This window comes from Podarcis muralis, chromosome 9 (genome assembly GCF_964188315.1).
Source record: "Podarcis muralis chromosome 9, rPodMur119.hap1.1, whole genome shotgun sequence".
NCBI classification, from domain to species: domain Eukaryota; kingdom Metazoa; phylum Chordata; class Lepidosauria; order Squamata; family Lacertidae; genus Podarcis; species Podarcis muralis.
Window position 1 is genome coordinate 45,262,478 of NC_135663.1, and position 12,540 is coordinate 45,275,017.

The window sequence follows — 12,540 nt, forward strand, 5'->3', positions numbered from 1 at the left end:
CCATTAGCCCAAGGAGAGATGACTCTCTCTTAATCTGCAGACAGTGACTTCAAACCTTGCTGATTTAGTGCTGATGTGCACATCCAGAAGCATTAGGAGGTGACCTGAGGAAAGGTTCCCCCAAGGTTGTCCCACAGTCATCATAAGGGAGGACACATGGGGTGACTCCCTGTGTCAGCCACATCAGCCCAGCATGGGGTTACGGCAAGGTGAAACATGCTATGGAAGAAATCTGGTCTAGTTAAATTTATGTTGCGCTAGGTTTAAATAAGGGCATGATTGCACATTTCCTCTTTTGTAGGGGAGAATTGGTGGGTATGAGGGAGGTTATGTAATATTTCCCCTGTCGCCTGATTGTTCTCTGTAGCCTTTCCTTTCCCACCCATTTCTCTCCACTCGCCAGCCCCAAACTTGGGCATATTTCCAGCTTCTGGATCTAGCTTGGAAGACAAGTTTTGGGGAGATCCAACAGTAGCAACAGGCAGACTCACTCACTCACCTGCCCCTGTTTAATTTGTAATTGGACTTGGCAAAGGTTGTGATTCCCATAGTAAAAGAAAGAAAGGAAATAGCCCTTATTATTGTCTTGAACTCAATTACAAGACAAATCTGATCGCGTCACACCTATATGACTTCATGGGGGAATGCAAGCAGTCTATTCCTTACTTGCCTGTGAGCTCTCCAACTAATTCTGCCCCTCCCTCTCCACATATCTTGCTGATATCCCTGGGGGAAATATATTTCCCAGTGTTAGAGGTGCCATAGGCAGAAAGGACCGACTTTCCTTCCTCCACTGAAACAGCAGCCAGATAAGCAGGTGAGAGGGAATTTGATTTGGAGATGGAGGGGAAGGAGCAGAATTCAAAGCAGTTACACATTGTCCCTCATATTTATTCCAATATGGTTTACAAAGCAAATTAAAAGATCCGAGCTGGAGAAGCTTAATTTCAGAGCTCTTACAGATGATCAAGCAACCCCAGAATAGCTTTCCCATCTATTACATCCTGCCAAATGAGGAAAATTAAATCTGTACATCAAATACACATACATATGTAGTACAATTAGTATTCTTTAGTTTCCATGATCTACCGTAAATTAAAGGCAAGGAGAAGTGGTCAATGTGATCCAAGGACTACAGATAAGGTGCTGTTAACTGTTTGCAGCCTGCATGGGACCTGTATTTTAAAAATGCATTGGTTTAATCTGTGTTTGGTGTGAGAAAGAGAGAGAGAGAATATGGAACTGAGATATTCTGGTGTCATGTAGTTCAGAATTTTGGATTTGACAACAACAACAAATGCTGTCGTTGTACTGACCTTTTTAATAGGTGGAGAGAACTAACTGAATTTCCTGCCTATATAGAATCTAATCTGCAGTGTGACAGGAAAAATAAAACGTTCCCATACCATGGCTATAAATGAAAGCAAAATTTGCTATATTTTCGATACATGATTTTACAGTTGTGTTGTTGCACAGGGATGGGAGAATCTGTCAGTTTCCATTCCCCCCAGTTTCCCATTTTCCCAATCTTAAATTTCTCCACATTTCTACAGCTCTGTGTGTGTGTGTGTACACACACACACACACACATGAAAATGCATTGGTATTTTAGTGCAAATTTCTCCTAAGAAACAGGTTGGTGGATTGTTGGTCTAGTACAGTGGTACCTCGGGTTACATACGCTTCAGGTTACAGACTCCACTAACCCAGAAATAGTAATTCAGGTTAAGAACTTTGCTTCAGGATGAGAACAGAAATCATGCTCCGGCGGCGCGGCAGCAGTGGGAGGCCCCATTAACTAAAGTGGCGCTTCAGGTTAAGAACAGTTTCAGGTTAAGTACGGACCTCCGGAACGAATTAAGTACTTAACCTGAGGTACCACTGTACATTTAATAGATAAGCAACGTTGTACAGAATCAAAAAAAGTTAACCAATTGGGCACATGCTTAAAGAAAATATGAAATCAGCCAAGCTGCCTTTAGCGCCAAGAGGCTAAATTGACCTATTTGGTGTTGCCAACTGTAGTCTTAATCTCGTTCTAAAATGTGCTGATTGTTAGTTGGGCAGGGAAATGTGTGGGGTTTTTTTAAGGAAATGAATGGGAAATTGGGAGATTCTGGCTAATTCCTGCTATGCAGAGCAAAGCATTTCACTTTTGAGATGACAGCATTTTTCTAGGTTCTACAAAGCAAATCAGTTAATGTATATTGATAAGGAATGTCAAACTTTCCAAATCATGCAATGGGGGGAAACAGTGTCACGGTAACATGAGATTTGTGACCCTTGCAATTTAACTATAAAACTTATCCACCAAACAAGGAACACAGCTGATGGGACTTGCAGTCCAAAACATCTGGCAGGCACCAGGTTATCAAATGCTGGTGTAGAGGATTAATGAGCTAAGACTTAAGTACTTGAATGAACAACATGTAGATTTTTTTAATGTTGTGTCTTCCTTACTCTAAGAAGGCTATTAGGAAAGAGCAGCTTTGGACTCTAATATTCACCCTTTGTTTTCCTGATTAGCATCTTTAAGGGTTAGATCAAAGAAGATATACTTTCGGAGGATCACATGCTTTCCCTTTTGTTTTTTTGTACTGAGCTGTTCTTTTCTGGTCCCAGTCTCTGTCTGCTCCCTGTCTATGCACTTTTTCTTCATTTGCTTATTACAAGCACAAAAACTACTGATGCCAACCTCTTTGATTTTTTCCCTACCACTCCTTAGACATACACTTTCCTCCTTTACTTTAGAATCTCACTTTTCACTGCAAGACTTGTCCAACTGGTTCTACTTTGTTGTTCGTTCATGAATTTTCAGCCAGCTTCATGTCAGCAGCAAGCTTCATATTGTCCATTTACGTCCAGCTTATCTGATCTGGAAAACACAATTCAGGGAGTCTTGTTCTTCTCAAAAGTTGAGATTTAGTTGCAATCTCCTTTTCTTTCTCTTGTAACTTATATCCATTTCCCCATAGATGAATCATGTCTTGCCTGGAAACCTATCTGGTTTTTGGTGTACCTATCTATTGTGGTGTGGAGATTTCACAGCCATACCACTGCTCTTGAAAATCAATTAGCAAGGTAAAAATTGCTCCATCTGAAACCAAGGAAGGAAGCTGGGAGAACTTGGTGATTATAAAAGACTAATATTTTATAAAGTAAGATCACTGATAGTGGCACAATTAAAATAGTTAAAACAGTGTGACCCAGAAAAGATGAGGTTCTATAGAGCTGACTTGAAACCAGTGGAGTTTGAGCACACAATCAAAGGCTTGGATAGTCAGTGTGATGCTCTCCAGGTGTTGAGCTACAACTGCCATAATCTACAGCCACTATGGCCAATATCTTGGGGTGGGTGGGTGGGTGGAGTTGTCATCCAGCAACTTCTGGAGGACACCATGTCAATGATCTCTAGTTCAATGGAACCAATGGCTGTTATACACATTATGGGGAGATGAACCTGGGTTTCTCACATAGTGTATGTTCAAACGTGATGCTGCTCTCAGGGTGAGATCAAAAGGGGAAAGTTGAGTGAAAGGGGGGGATCCTGCCTTTATTTAAAGACAGGATCTCCGTGACCTTGTGATGATGTAGTTGTAGGTCACCTTTTCCAATACATTGATGCTTGCTGCTCCCGTGCTATATAATATCTCATGAACCTTACATGTTGTATCCCTAGAATTCATATGGACTTCATCTACCTATATCTAGACTGTTCACCTCTAGTTGCACAATGAACTTAGTGTTTAGCTTTTTGTTTTTAAGGCATACATGGAGAAGCAGGGAGGGGAAAGGGGGGGTGCTCTGAAAAGGCATCAGTTTGAGGTGAGTTCAAGAATGTTATTAGTATTTCTAAAAATGCATGTAAAAATATACTTCCAATCAGTCTAACCTACCTCATAGGCTTGTGGGGATTAAATGAGGAGGGGAGAACCATGTATAAAACCTTGAACAGGGATGTGGGTGGTGCAGTGGTCTAAACCACTGTGCCTCTTGGGCTTGCTGATCAGAAGGTCGGTGGTTCAAATCCCTGCGATGGGCTGAGCTCCCGTTGGTCTGTCCCAGTTCCTGACAACCTAGCAGTTCGAAAACACGACAGTGCAAGTAGATAAATAGGTACCACTGTTGAGGGAAGGTAGATGGCGTTTCCATGCACTCTGACACTCGTCACAGTGTTCCAATGCCAGAAGCGGTTTAGTCATGCTGGCCACATGACCCGGAAAGCTGTCTGTGGACAAACATCGGCTCCCTTGGCCTGAAAGCGAGATGAGTTCCATAGTCGCCTTTGACTGGACTTAACCATCCAGGGGTTTTACTGCCTTGAGCTCCTTGGAGAAAATGTGGGGTGTAATGCAACAAATAAATAAATAATCAGACTTTTTAAAATTATGCCTCTAAGTTGAGCTTTCCCAAACATAATAACCATGTTATGTTGCTTAAAAGAACAAACGCTAAATTTAAATGATGCAGGGACTTTACTATCTAAAAAACTGAACCCCCGCCCTCTCCATAGTTCAACTGAGACTATGGGTTGTGTCTAGCAGTATCACTCAGCTGACAGTAAGGAATGGGGAGGGGAGCATTGTTCAGTGATTTCCCCCTGCGTGTGCGCACCCAAATCTGGTAAGTTACCCAACACTTTGTTGCAGACACAGGGCATGGGGCTGCAGGAAAGAGGAGGAATTGTTGAAAATTGCTTCTCTCTCTGCTCTGCTCACAGAATCTCGGCTAAGTACTGGATACATCCCAATATTTACCCTTCAGTAATCCTGTGTTATAACAAATCTAGATTTATTAAAGGGGCTCTGGTCAAACGTGCATACTTGAAAAGTGAATAAAGGAATTGGCTATTCAAAATTGGCTTGCATTTTCGGCTAGGAGATGTTCCTTTCTCATCTATATTTATGTGCATTGCTAAAATTTCTGTTTGTGTATGAGAAGTATTAATATTTCAATAGTTTACTTTTCCTTTAACTGGGTGTGCCTCCTTATGCTAGTCTTTAGGAAACGTCTACTCGCTATAGAGATTTGACCAAAAAAACAACAGAACACACACAAAAACATAGACCTCTTTAGAAGATCTTTAAGGCCTCAAGTAGGGCAATAGAGCAAAACAGGAAGAAAAATTACAGCTGCAATTCTGCTCCTCCTCCCTCCCTCCCCAGACAAAACTAGCTTACCTCATGGACACTAACCGCTGGGATAAATTTTCTCATTGGCATGGAAGAGAAGTAAAGTGGAAACACATTCAGAATCTTTCATGCTAGCGTTTTTAATGCTGATTTTTTCAAATTATAATATGATATCTTCTTTTAAAAGGGTATTGCTCTTTAACTGTCATAAGCTCTTCCACTTGGGAGTGAGTTAGTAGTTTCTAAAATGTATCTGAAGATGCTTTCATCTCCCAGTTGCTTTTTCTTCCTCTTCTTTTTGTTCCACACCCACTGAAAGAGACTTTTCAAAATGAGATCATACGGCACACTTACCTCACTCTAACTAGGGCCATACACTATTCCTTATTGTCTCAGTACTGTCATTTCCAAGAGATGAAAGAATTGATGCTGTTAAGCTGAAATAAAGGTTTGACGCTGAAGTCTGCGAGACAGAGTGCTTCTGTCAGACTAGGCAATACTGGATCAGAGGTCTAATGCAGTCTTGAGACTGCTTCATAAAGAATCCTGAACTGTAATTACAGTGGTACCTCAGGTGAAGAACTTAATTCGTTCTGGAGGTCCGTTCTTAACCTGAAACTGCTCTTAACCTGAGGTACCACTTTAGCTAATGGGGCCTCGCGCTGCCACGGAATTTCTGTTCTCACCCTGAAGCAAAATTCTTAACCCGAGGTACTATTTCTGGGTTAGCGGAGTCTGTAACTGGAGCGTCTGTAACCTGAAGCATCTGTAACCCGAGGTACCACTGTATTAGAATATGACCTGTATGATTTCTTACTAGAATTACTTTTACTGTGTTGCGTTGAATTATAATTCAATTATTTAGCAAGTGGGCTCCACAGCAAAATGTTGCACAGTTTCCATTCAGGCAGATCTGTCACCCCTCTGTAACTGAGGAATTGCTTCGCTTTGTGTAGTTAGATTGTGCAGAGAGACCCCTGTTTTAGATTCATTCCTTGTGATTCATCAGAGCCACCGGAACATGACACCTCTGCTCTCTCCAAGTTTGCCCTCTTCCCTTCTGTCTGCATGGCCCTGCTGCAGATTCCAGCCCTTCAGATAGCAAGGTGGAGGTTTCTTCCAGGCTCCTGCATTTTAGGAGGTTAGATATCTGTCTATCTATAGAGATATAAAATCTAGTTTGTCAGGTTTGGGATGTTGATAGATTGGTGCTGGGCATAATGGTATTTTTGATCTCTCTGTTACTGTTCCTCTGTGTCATAATTCTTTAATTTATCATTATTGTTGCTTGATAGTAATTCAGTTTGAGTCTTTGAGTTGTCAAGGCAGGTTACAAATTAATAAATGAGCTGACGACTGGCAAGTGTCATAGGTCTTCTACCTACAGGACCTCACTGTGATTTGCTTGGACCGCATATTCAGTGCATGATGTCTTATGGTCACACCAAAGCTATAAAAGCCCCTTCTTTGACCCAGCAAACCCGTATCATTTTGGATTCACACAGCTGTCCATAACAGGAGCTTCTGCTTGGCGTTTACATTGTTTTCCCTGTACTGTTTAGGGGCAGCTGAAAGAAGTAGCCCTGTTTTTAAAATGCATGCATTTCAGGCATAACAGACAGAAGAACAGTGCTGTTCTGAAAATGTGTTTGGGAATGCAGGCTAAAATGCTATTAAGAACTATTTAGCATTTTCGGAGACATCTGTGTTCCATCTTGTGGTGCTCTTTAATTAGCATCAGTCTTACTAAACTTTACAATTCCGTTTGCAGAAAATAGTATCTTGAAGGAAATGACCTCTATTTAATAATTATATATTTAAAAAGAACCCAGTGGAAAGAGAGCTCTGTGGGCTTGATTTAATTTATGTTACACTGTTTGATTTCATGTCTCTTTTATTGCTTCACTCCCATGATGGTTCATTTCAGCAAAGTCAGATCAAGCTCCAGATGGCATTTTCTTCTGAGCTTTGTGGCTGTTGATATATTTCTTGTATACCGAAAATGGAAGAAAGATTAACCAAAGATGTGACAACAATCTAGGAAAGAAAAGCCCTCTTGTTTATCTCACTGTCCCTTTTGGCTTCTAGACAAATGAGAGAGCCTAGTTCCTGCAATGCTGCCATTTGATTTTGCTCTTTAAGAAAAAAAAGAAAAAAGATCTGCGTTAAAAGATAACCGCATTACAGTCTTAGTTTGCAAAATACTTAAAATAATTGCAGTGTGAGGTCGCTTCTTCATTTTTTAAAAAAAAGATTGCCATGCTTGAAACAATACATGGATATTCCCAGAGGAAAAGAATCCTACTGAACAGAGCACATTCTCACCCTCCACATCAGTGTGTAATGCAAGTGCCATTTAGTGTTGCATTTCAGTTTAGAGAGTGGCTTTATTTCATTGTGTCATCACGGAATAAAGACACTCTGCAGAGCTGAAATCCATTAGTGTACAACATCTGGCTCGAAAGAAAGAAATCACGTTGAGCACACATTGAAAAGCAGAAACAGTAACTGGGATGAAAATGATAGTTCACACATACTGGTGGCCCAGTATCTTGGGAGTGGAGGAGTTTCTTGCCAGTTTTGCAGCTGGGGAGGCAGCATTGACTTGAGCGGCTCTTGCGGATACTGATCTCCCACGTGGAGATGTAAGTTAATGTGTGTGGTGCCCCTTCGCAAGACGGACCTAGTGGTGTCTTCATCCTCTCCAGGGGGGTCACAGTGCCCAAATGTGGAGGGAGTGCCATTCCACTTTTCTTCAGGTGGGTCATAATTGTGGTGTTTGTGTTCCCTGGCGTAGTTGCGAGAGAAAAGCACACACAAAATTGAACCAAGGTTTAAGCCAGAAACCAACAAATTTATGAAGGGTATCTTACAAGTTTCAATTCCAATCCCAATTCCAGAGAGACCTTGCATTAGCTTTTGGAGGCATATTTAGGTAAAGGTAAAGGACCCCTGGACAGTTAAGTCCAGTCAAAGGCGACTATGGGGTGCATGCTCATCTTGCTTTCAGGCCGAGGGAGCCGGCATTTGTCCACAGACAGCTTTCCGGGTCACGTGGCCAGCATGACTAAACCACTTCTGGCGCAACAGAACACTGTGACGAGTGTCAGAGCGCACGGAAATGCCATTTACCTTCCTGCCACAGCGTAACCTTTTTATCTACTTGCACTGGCATGCTTTCAAACTGCTAGGTTGGCAGAAGCTGGGACAGAGCATATTTACCATATATCTGAGTAGGACACTTCCAGTTAAGAACTATAATAGAATTGTGGTATTTTTATTACTATTGTCTATTGTGGGGGACATCCGTTGTAAGCTACTTATAATAGTTGGCTGGTTGGTTTGCTTTTTAATTATGTTATAAATAACAAAACAAATTGATTACTAATTAAAAACAACAACTAGTATGGTTTAGCGTATTTATATTTATTGAGTAAAAATGAGATTAAGAAACAAATCTCAGTCTGCTTCTCTCCTTGAACTTTTAAAATAGCTTTGATCATTTATCTTCACATGATTGGGATGGCGGGATTCAATATATCCTTGATGGGATTGCCCCTGAAGGATTGAGTGTGCAGCTTGCGGGTGCTTCTGGAGTCAAGGCTGTCCAGGTGGTAATACAGTTGCCTAGGGGTTTTTTTTTTTTACCAGCTTAGCATTGCAGCTGGCATGCCGGTTTATATGTTTAAACATTAAAAAATCATAATAAAATGGCAGGTGACAAGACAGTGGGGCCTGCAACTAAAGGCAATTCAAGAAGACCTGCTGTTGTAAAAGAAAAGCCATTACAAGGCTCGAGAGAACAGGATGGACTTTGCCTGGTGCCTAAAGTAGAGAAAAGGATGGCAGTAAGCAAATATAACCTGGGGGGGGGGGGAGTTGCATAGTTTAGATTCTGCCATATAAAAATCCTCTCTCTCATAGCCAAGTTTCAAAAGTGAGAATGCTTACAGAATGCCTCTAAAGAAGGCTTTAGTGGGCAAGTTCATGAACAGTTTGCTTTCCTTACCACTGAGTAATCATTGACTGCCAGCCACAGACTGTGTGTGTTTTGGAGAAAGCTTGCCTGGATTGAAGGCGGTGGCTTCCAGGTATCCTTTGACAATATTGCTGGGTGGTTTCTTTGTTTTTGCAAATGAAGTGCAGCCTGGATTTCACTTTAGGAACCCTGGATATAAATTTATAATCGAAGGTCTAAAAGTCAATTTGGATTATTATTAGTCTGTTCCTTCCACCAGACAAAGGCATTTAATTTCTTCTCTTGCTGCTCTTGGGAGAACCATGTTTTGAACAGGGACAAAACTTCTTTTACTGCTCTTGTTTATGCTTATTATGTCTGCTTGAATTTGGCAAAGAGGTGAAACAAGAATACTGGCCAACAACTTGGTGTGCTTGGCAAAGATTAGTGGCAGAAATTGCTGTGGTGGTTTCTGCCTATTTCAAGGACTAACTTTTTAAACCCTTGTGCCTTCTATTATGCTTCTATCCACAATCATTTTCGCAATGAAAACATCATTGTCTCCTTGCTTTCCTTGTTATGCAGAAAGAGGAGAACAATATAGAAAATAATTAACATTCCTTTCCTAAACATTCTTGGCAGCATATTTCTTTAGGCATGGAGAGCACAGCCTTGCCAGTAAGAAAACGAAGGGACATGGAGCATAATGCTTCAGCTTGTTTTGACTATTTTGGAGAACAAGCGTCAAGTGAGAAAGGGGCAGAGAGGCCTGACCCTCTAACCTCCTGCAGCGCTCTCCTTATCAGCTCTTTATAGAAGACCACCAGGGTGCATGAGTGACTAAATTAAAGGTGGCAGGGTGTGTGTGTGGATTTTGCTAAGGCTCCCCTTGCTGTTCTTGCAAACTTGAGTGTTGCAAATTCATCTTTGCAGAAATTTACACCTGGCCAGAAAATGGGAAGTGTCTGCATGCCATCTAAAGGGTCATGGCTGAGGTATTTCAGAATGGAGGAAATACTTATTTAAAGCTGTGATGGGGAACCTGTGGCCCTCCAGATGTTGTTGGACTCCCAGCTCTCATCATCCCTGACTAATGGTGATGCTGATTGGGGCTAATGGGAGTTGTTTAGCAGTATCTGGAGAGCCATAGGTTACCCATCAATGAAACAGATTTATATTCAATCCTTCTAATGTATGTGCACTAGGAAAGGTGGTTAACAACAATGACACATTGCAGTGTCATAAAATAAAACTACAACAAAGGTAGAGACCAGGGCTTTGTAAAACAACAGGTACTTGGCAAGCAGAAGAAAAATGTATTTATGAACTAGTTGAAGCTAATTAGAGGGACCTCATGGAGCAAGGTACATCACACAATTTTGGTGCAACCACTGAGAAGACACCATCCCTTACTGAGATCAACTGTGCCTACACACTGTGTGCCAGGGAGACGCATTTGGTGGCGTGTCCTGGCCAGCTTCCCTTGGCAGCTTGAACCATAAGGGTTGTAAACATTGCCTCTTAATAGCTTATGCAAAATTATTTTCATCTACTTGTGGTCTGTTTAGTCCTTGCTCTCCTCTTCTTTTCTCTCTGGCAGTGGTGGGGAACCTCAAGCCCATGGGCCAAATTGTCAGGCCATTCAGTTTGGTCAGTAAGACCATTTTTGGCTGTCCACACCGACCCATCACTTATCTGATACCGTATGACGTCACACATAGGACAGATGAAGCTGCTGCTGTAAGCGAATATTAGAGCATATTAGAAGACACTCCTGATTGTTACTTTGCAGCTTGCATTAGTTATTACTTAAATTTGATGCCAAATGCAAGCCCTGTTGCTTTTGGAGTGGGATTGGATCTACGTAGGTGATGAACAGGTCTGTGGACCTGCTTGCCTGTCAGATGTGGACCACAGGAGGCGTGGCACTTTTTGATCTGGTCCCCCAGATTGAAATGGTTCCCACCCCTGCCTGCGGGTTCTCGCTTGATAAACAAGCAGAGGACTGTGACTGGCAGGCAGCCTAGAAATCCTTATTCTACAAAAGAAGTAAAAATAGATGCATAGCTGCCAACTCCTGATTACCTTAAGGGTAAGATATTCTGGTTGCTGTTGTTCCTTGCTGGTGGAACTTGCAGCAAGATGACATCTTCAGAGGTTAAACAGAAAGTACAGCAGAAAAGGAAGATCAACATAGCCCAGACTGGATATAAATGCCCAATGGGCCAACTTTGTTCTGGCCTTAAAGAACTGATCTCCCTCCTGCTTTTTACATCTTTGTAGAACTTACAGTGTTGCCTTTTCTTTTTAAGTGATGTGAACTGCTTTGGGAGACGATGATTTTCTGGAAAGTTGGATAAAAATATAGTTAGTATGTAAGTAAACAAAGGAATGTCTGGGCCTTAAATAAGCTCTATTTCCACGTTCAGATGCTTTATGTTAAATCGACTCATAATCCTGTGATCTAGGAATGCAGAGAAATGAATGTTAATTTCTTATTCCTCGTGCTGGATTGTATTGTGACATTGCACACATACTTTCTGTTTAAAGTGTAGAGAATTGTCAAAATGTCATAGCTTTTGTTCTTTTCATTTAAAACATTTCGGATCCATTGTGAATGGCGTGACTTCATCAACCACACAGCTAAAGGATAGGGAGGGCATGAAGGAAAGTATGGAAAGAAATGAAGGGATACAGCCTTGCCTCCTTTGATGTGGCAGGAACCTTTTTTCATATTAGGTTTCCTTTGCCAGCTCTCAGCAGGAGAATGTATGCATGTCAAATCCTTTTCCAAACAAGCTTCATTGATTCCTGCCAGAGAACCTTTTCTGTGGGGGAGCCAAAGTTAACCCCTTTTTATTTTGCTGCATAGCAACTTTATATAAACAGTGTAATATTGTGACTGAGTACAAATGCAAGACTTGCTGAAAATACTAAGTGCACAAGTTTGCTGTGGGTGTTGGGCATGCAATATTTTATTTTTAATTGGAAGTACATTGCTCCAGTGAGTTCAAGATAGTAGTACTTGTTTGGCATCTGTCACTACATTTTCAAAGATTTGAAGCCTTTTCTTTTACACATAAAGCCTGAAGTTTCCCCCTTCTAAATCCTCCTTCCTGGCGTACATACATGCACATGCTAATAACAATATTTAAAGCACTATTTATTGCACTCATAACTTGGGGCTGTGCAGAATTTTTTTAAGGGCACAGGCCTCTTTGATGATTTGCAATATAATGGGTGTCTGTATGGCACTGGGTTGGAGCCAGAGCTATAGGAATAGAGTTATGCTCACAGGATGTGGTGGCCCTGTTTGCATGTCAGTAAAGGTGGCGCAGGGACACGGGTGGCACTGTGGGCTAAACCACAGAGCCTAGGACTTGCCGATCAGAAGGTCGACGGTTTGAATCCACGCGATGGAGTGAGCTCCCGTTGCTTGGTCCCTGCTCC

At 41.6% G+C, this 12,540-nt stretch overlaps 1 protein-coding gene and 1 long non-coding RNA gene across 6 annotated transcripts in view; one reads left to right on the forward strand and one right to left on the reverse strand.

Moving 5' to 3' along the window:
• PALLD (palladin, cytoskeletal associated protein) overlaps window positions 1-12,540 on the forward strand; it is a 212,872-nt gene that overhangs the window by 105,862 nt on the left and 94,470 nt on the right. The gene's annotated exons all lie outside the window — the stretch shown is intronic.
• The window catches only part of LOC144328880 (uncharacterized), a 31,447-nt gene continuing 26,701 nt past the window's right edge, over window positions 7,795-12,540 (reverse strand). For both annotated transcript variants that reach the window (XR_013394229.1, XR_013394230.1), the window contains one exon: window positions 7,795-7,920. This is a non-coding gene — a long non-coding RNA (uncharacterized LOC144328880). The remainder of the gene's footprint in view (window positions 7,921-12,540) is intronic.